This window comes from Penaeus monodon, chromosome 6 (genome assembly GCF_015228065.2).
Source record: "Penaeus monodon isolate SGIC_2016 chromosome 6, NSTDA_Pmon_1, whole genome shotgun sequence".
NCBI lineage: Eukaryota > Metazoa > Arthropoda > Malacostraca > Decapoda > Penaeidae > Penaeus > Penaeus monodon.
The window spans coordinates 45,821,051-45,828,550 of NC_051391.1; positions in this window are offsets into that span (position 1 = coordinate 45,821,051).

Below are 7,500 nucleotides of genomic sequence, written 5' to 3' on the forward strand. Positions count from 1 at the left end.
TGGGCGTACTGGTTGAAGGAGTCACTGAAGCTGAAGTCACTGGTAGGACTTGCTGGAGGACTGTCGGAGTCGGAGTCTGACTGGAGGGTGTCCTCGAGGTCGCTGATGTAATTGATGACGTGTTCAAGGAGCTCCTGTCTAGATACCTTGCGATTCTTGGGACACTGAGGCACCATGGCCTTGAGTCTATCGAGGTAGAGTCGCATCTCTGTCTTATCGGACGACATAGTGGAATTAGCGGCGAGAGCTGCTGCCATAGCGGCCATGGTTCCATTGTTGATGCAGTTCATCTTTCCAGACAAAGAATTACACTGGTGAGCTTCTGAAGAGATGTGAGTGCGAGTGAGATGTGTGGTTGTGGAATTGCTTAGTAACGCTTAAATGCGTCTATGGCCAAGAAGACCCGCCCTTAACCACGCCTCTTTGTGACGTGGAAGTTACTGATTGGTCCCTGAAAATCTGTGATGTTTATTAACAATATGATGGTGACTAATGATAATAACAATAATAATGATAACGATAATAATGATGATAACAATAATAATTATAATACCAATAATAATGATAACAACAATAATAAGGATAATAATAATGACAATAACAATAATAATGAAAACAATAAATTATAATAATAACAGTAATGATAATAATAATAATGATGATAATAATGATAATGATGATAGTGATGTCGATGACAAAAGTAATAATTATAATAATAGAAATACTATTATCAGTAATATTCACAATAATAGATTTAGTATTGTCAGTGATAATTATAATATAAATAGTATTATCAGCAATAATAATTACAATAATAACAATAATGGTAATACTACCACTAATAATAATAGTAATGACAGTAATAGTAACAATAATAATAATAAGCAATAATAGTAATAACATTAATAGTAACAATAATAATAATAAGTAATAATAATAATGACAAAGGTAATCATAATGATAAAAATAGTAGTAATAATAATATTAATATTAGCAGTAGCAATGATAATCACAGTAATAATAATAACAGCAGGGTAATAGTAGTAGTAGTAGTAGTAATAATAATAATAATAATGATAATAATAGTAGTAATAATGCTAATAATAATGCAAATGAAAATAATAGTAATGCCAGTAATAATAATGATAATAATAATCATACCAATAGTGATGATAGCAATAATGATAATAACAGTAATGATAATAATACTAATAATAGTAATAATAAGAAGAATGATTATAATATTAGGAATAATGATAACAGTAATAATGATACTAGTAATAACAATAGTAATAATGATAATATCAGTGATGTTAATGGTAGTAATAATATTAGTTATAATAACAGTCATAATAAAATAGTTATAACAATAATCGTAAAAAAATAGTAGTGATAATAATGATAATAATAGTAATAATAATTATATTAATAATGTTAATCGTTATAGAAACAAAATTGGTAATAATAATAGTAACAATAATAATAGTAATAATAAAAGTAATAATAACAGAAATAACAATAACAGTAAATATAATAATAACAGTGATAATAATAATAGTAATAATGATAATGATAATAGTAATGATAACAGTAGTAGTGGTAAAAATAACAGTAATAATATCATGATAATAATAATAATGATGATATTATAACAATAAGGATATAATGGTCATATTGAAAATGGTAATAGTCATATTAGTAATAAAGAGACTACTAATAATGATACTAGTAATTATGATAATGATAACATTAATAAAAAAACTGTAATTACAATAATAATAATAGTAATAATAATAAAAAACAGTGATAGTAATAATAAAAGTAATAGTAATGATAATAATAGTAGTAATAATAACATAGTAAGAATGATAATAGTAATAATGATGACAATAAAAATAATAATGATAATAATAATAAAAAAAAGAAATGATTATAGTAATAATAATAATGATGATGATAATGATAACGTGAGAGTAATAACAATAAGAGTAAAGATGATAATAATAATGATGATAATAATAATGATATATATGTATGTATATATATATATATATATATATATATATATATATATATATATATATATATATATATATATATATATATATATATATATATATGGTTGAAGGGAATATCATTTTACTGTGAATTTTCTTGTGTATTTTACGGTTTCTTAAAAAATTTAGTTGTTTAATCATTCCAGAAGCGTTTTTTTACAGGAAAAACCTTCGAGAGTTAAAACATGCGCTATCCAAATATTCGGTATCAAATCTGAAACAATCATGGACTGCAAAATCATTTAGAATAATAAAACAAAAAGTACAAAAGTACAAGTCCAAATGAGAAAAAAGGATCTTCAGAATGATAACCACTGCAACTCCTCCGGTATTTCAGGCATGTAACTGTGTAATGAATAATCCAAATGATCAAGTATATGAAATAACAGCTTCAAATATATCCTTGAATTTAGTCCAGCTCCATTAACCCAATCACCCCGGATTTATGTTCTGTCCCTTGTAGGTTTTTATGAATTTTGTTACATACAGATGGCTCCACATGTGCTCAGCCTCCAAGGAGTCAATCAGTAGGCCCTACTGACCGATCTTGATTTCGCCATTCCTTGAATTGGCGGGAAAATGCGTTTTTCCTTTTAATACAATTGATATCAATACTGTTATTATTGTTATTGATGTTATGATTATTAAAGTATTATTAATATCTTGTTAACATTTAAGACAATGAAATAATGCAAAAGATCCTTTCCAAAAGTCAAGGAAAAGGGTAAACAGGTGAGAAAGGTAGGACTAATAAGTGACCCCTTGATGACTAAGCACTTGTAGAGCCATCTATGTGTGAATACAATAAATAAACCTGTGTTACAGTGGACATGGCATGTATTCTTGCCAAACGTGGCGATTGGGTTAATGCTAACCTTTACAAATACAATGCTATGCTGTAACGAAGAAATATTCGTAAACAAACACTATACATCAGAAATGTTATTTTCTGTGACAGTGTACAAAGATTTAAAAACATAAGTTTCTTTGGCAATTTCTATGTATAAACTCATATTCTCATTCTTATTTTGTGTGAAGTTAAAACAGGGTAAGATATTTATCATACCAGACTGCCAAAAACTCCGGAATAAATCATTAAATCTTATGAGAGAATGGTAATATTGAAAAATCCAGTCAATTCTTGTAATTTATTTGCATATACTAGCAGTTAACAATAGATGATTATATACATGATATTTTGTGCATAAAATGAGATGAAAGTATGTACACAATGAAATCTAACAGAGGGAATTAGTATCCAAAACCGTAAGTATCCATCTCCATGCTTTGGGTCGAGTGGCCGAGTGGGTAGTTCGCTGAACTGCTTCCGTAAGGCTCGCTGTAGCCGCTGCTTCCATGGGAGTCCTCCGTCATCATGGAATTTTCTTGGCTGTATTGCTGTTGGGAATACCGGCGAGGCTGAGTTCCGTAACCACCGTACTGGGGTTGCTGCTTGAAGGAAATTCCGAACTGGGGTTCTTGACTGTAGCCGCTGAGACTGTAGCAATTTAACTGAGACTGCTGATTGTAGTCATCATACTGGGCGTACTGGTTGAAGGAGTCGCTGAAGCTCAAGTCATTGGTAGGACTTGCTGGAGGACTGTCGGAGTCGGAGTCTGACTGGAGGGTGTCCTCGAGGTCGCTGATGTAATTGATGACGTGTTCAAGGAGCTCCTGCCTGGATACCTTGCGATTCTTAGGACACTGAGGCACCATGGCCTTGAGTCTATCGAGGTAGAGTCGCATCTCTGCCTTATCGGACGACATGGTGGAGTTGGCGTTAAGGGCTGCTGCCATGGCGGCCATAGTTCCATTGTTGATGCAGTTCATCTTTTCAGACAGAGGATTACACTGGTGAGCTTCTGAAGAGATGTGAGTGCGAGTGAGATGTGTGTGAATTGCTTAGTAACGCTTAAATGCGTCTATGGCCAAAAAGACCCGCCCTCGACCACGCCTCCTTGTGACGTGGAAGTTACTGATTGGTCCCTGAAAATCTGTGATGTTTATTAACAATATGATGGTAAATAATGATAATAACAATAATAATGATGACAATGATAATAAAATTAATAATAAAGATAATAATAACAATGATAATAATGATAATGATAATGATAGTGATAATGATTATGGTGATGATGATAAAAGTAATAATTATAATAATAATCATAATAATAGAAATTGTATAATCAGTAATAATAATGATAATAATAACAACAGTAACAGTAATGATAATAATAATAATGGCAATAGTAATAATAGTAATAGTAACTAATAATAATAAATAATAGTAATAATAACAACAAAGGCAATCATAATGATAATAGTAATAGTATTGATATTAATATTAGCAGTAGCAATGATAATCATAGTAATAATGATATCAGTATGGTAATAGTAATAGTAATATTAATGCTAATACTAATAATAGTTCTACTACTGATGTTAATAATAATAATAACAATGATGATAATAGTAATAATAATAGTAATGATAATAATAATAATGATAATAATAATAATAAAAATAATAATAGTACTTATAATAGTAATATTGATATTACTTATTATAATAGTGAGAATAATAATAGTAACAATAATAATAGCAATAGCAATACTAATAATAATTGTAGTGATAATAGTTTAACTTCAAACAATAATGGCAATGATAATAATAATAGCGATAATGGTAATGAAAACGATAACTGACTGAATAATGATAATACTAATGATAATGATAGTAAATAATAGTGATAGTGTTGATACTGATAAGAAATAATAGTAATAATGATAATAGCAATGATGATAGTAACAATAATAGCAATGATGATAGTAACAATAACAGTAATCATTGTAATAATAAAAGTAATAATAATAATAATGATAGTAATTATTACAGTAACAATAATAATAGTAACAATAATAGTTTAGCATCATAATAAGGACAATGATAATAACAACAATAATAATAGCAATGAAAAAAAAAGTATGAAAAATAATAAAAAAATGAATGAATACTACTATTTCTACTCGCAATACTATTATTACTAATAATAATGATAATGAGAGTCCTAATCATAACCAGAATGCTGATAATGGAATGATGATAATTATGGTAATCCCAAAAGTGACAATAATATCTGCAGTAACATTAAGAATAGAGATTGAATAAAGGAAAACTGCACGTATCGATTACAAATTACAAATTACTCTTCTCTTGAAACAGTGATAAAATTTTGATTCGTTCATTCAGTAACGCAACTTACGATGATCTGACAGTGATTATTGATTTCTGTATACCAGTATCTTGTGGTCATATTTGTCAAACGAATATTGCTAATGCATTTTAAGAATCAGAAGAAAAAAGTGAAAGGATGAAAGAGCGATGGAAAAATGATGATACAATAACACATGCCTCGAGATAATATTGTTCTCCTGAAGAAAAATGGCAAGACGTAGATATTAATGTTAATTCCACATGAAATATTTGATTCTGGTGCTTCTATTATTTTTTTAACATGGTAGAGATTACATACATTTTTTACACAATGCTAACAATTAATCTACACGTAAGCTCCAATTAAAGTCCATTAGTTAGATCAGGTGAAGAGAAGTAGGTGGTGTCTGGGCATTATGAAATCTCAGTATTATTTCACCAACGGAGCTGAGTAAATATTGAAATTTCGTGGTTCCAATGTTGGATACGGTCAGCGAGGTAAACGGTAGGCTTCAGTCAGGTTTCTGTATAATTTCTGTTTACTATTTTTTCCTTTTTTATATTATTGTGAACTGATCTCACACTCTGACAAAGGTGTTAAAGTTATGGCCCGCGCGTCAAATGTGGCCTCAGGATGGTCATAAATGATCCGCGAGGTGAGGGAATAGATAATTCACCTGTGAATGTATGATCGCCGTGGAGGAAAGTAATATACGACTAAGAAACGGAAAATCCGTAAATACCTTTATCACATAATAGCAATAAGTAATTTGACGAGTAAAATTAAAAAGTCAATTGAACTTACGTACTGGTTTAAGTCTGACGCCCCTGTTCTAAGATAAAGCACAATATATTCTTATTAATAAATGTTTTAAACATAATATTCTCATATCACCAAACTCATATATTTTTTTCCAATGAACTTTGTGATTTTTTTTCAGGGCTTTGGTGATTTTCTGGTGTGACTCCTGAACTGCCTACACTCATGCACACACATATGCAAACGCAGAGATATTCTTTATACATACATACATACATACATATATATATATATATATATATATATATATATATATATATATATATATATATATATATATATATATATAATAAATAAATAAATAAATAAATAATATATATATATATATATATATATATATATCAGAGGGCTAAAAGGGGATATTATTTTATTGTGAAATTTGTTATCTGAATTAGTTTCTTATAAATTTTACTTGTTTAATCGTTCCATCTTTTAGGAAGAATCTTCTGTGAGAGAGCTAAGACATGAGCAATCCAAGTACTCGATATCAAATCTGAAACACTTATTTTGAATAATGAAACAAAAACACAAGTCCAGATGAGAAAAAAAGGATCTTCAGAATGATAATCACAGCAACTCTTCTTGGATTTTAGTCATGTACTTGTGTAAAACAATATTCCGATTTATATATATAAAATGACGACTTCAAAAACATCCTTAAATATAGTCCATATCTAAATATAAAGCTATCATTTAAAAACAAGTACAATGCTCTGTAGTAACAAAGAAATATTCGTACACAAATACTCTAAATCAGAAGTGTTTTCTGTGGCAGTGAATAAAGATTTAAAATTTCTTTGGTAATTTCCGTGTATAAACTCAGTTCAAGATGTTTATCATTCACATCAAACTCTTTCCACTACATTAGAATAAGTTATTAAAACTTACAAGCGAATGATCAACATTTCTTGTAATTTATTTAAATGTGAACAACATAACATGGCATGAATATTCATGGTAAATTTTGTAGACGATATAGGATAAAATTATTCAGATAATGGATGGTAAAGGATTGTAGTTCTTTGTAAGATTATCTCCTTGCAGTAACGGTTACTTTCATTGCTTTAGAAAAAAAAAATTGTATTTATATATGATTCGATATATCATAGTCCATCTTCTAGTGCATTTTAAGGATGTGAGCAACATTATGCACAGTAAATATTTTTTTTATACGAACAGCATTAAGTTGCACGAATGAAACTTGGCATCAGTTCTTTTTTCATTGGTGGATTTTGAGACTAATATTTTGACAAAATTCACCAGCTGAATGTTTTGGGTAATCAAAATATAGATATCCAGTCAATTCTTGTAATTTATTTGCATAAACTAGCAGTTAACAATAGATGAACATATACATGACATTTTGTGCATAAAATGAGATGAAAGTATGTACACAATGAAACCTAA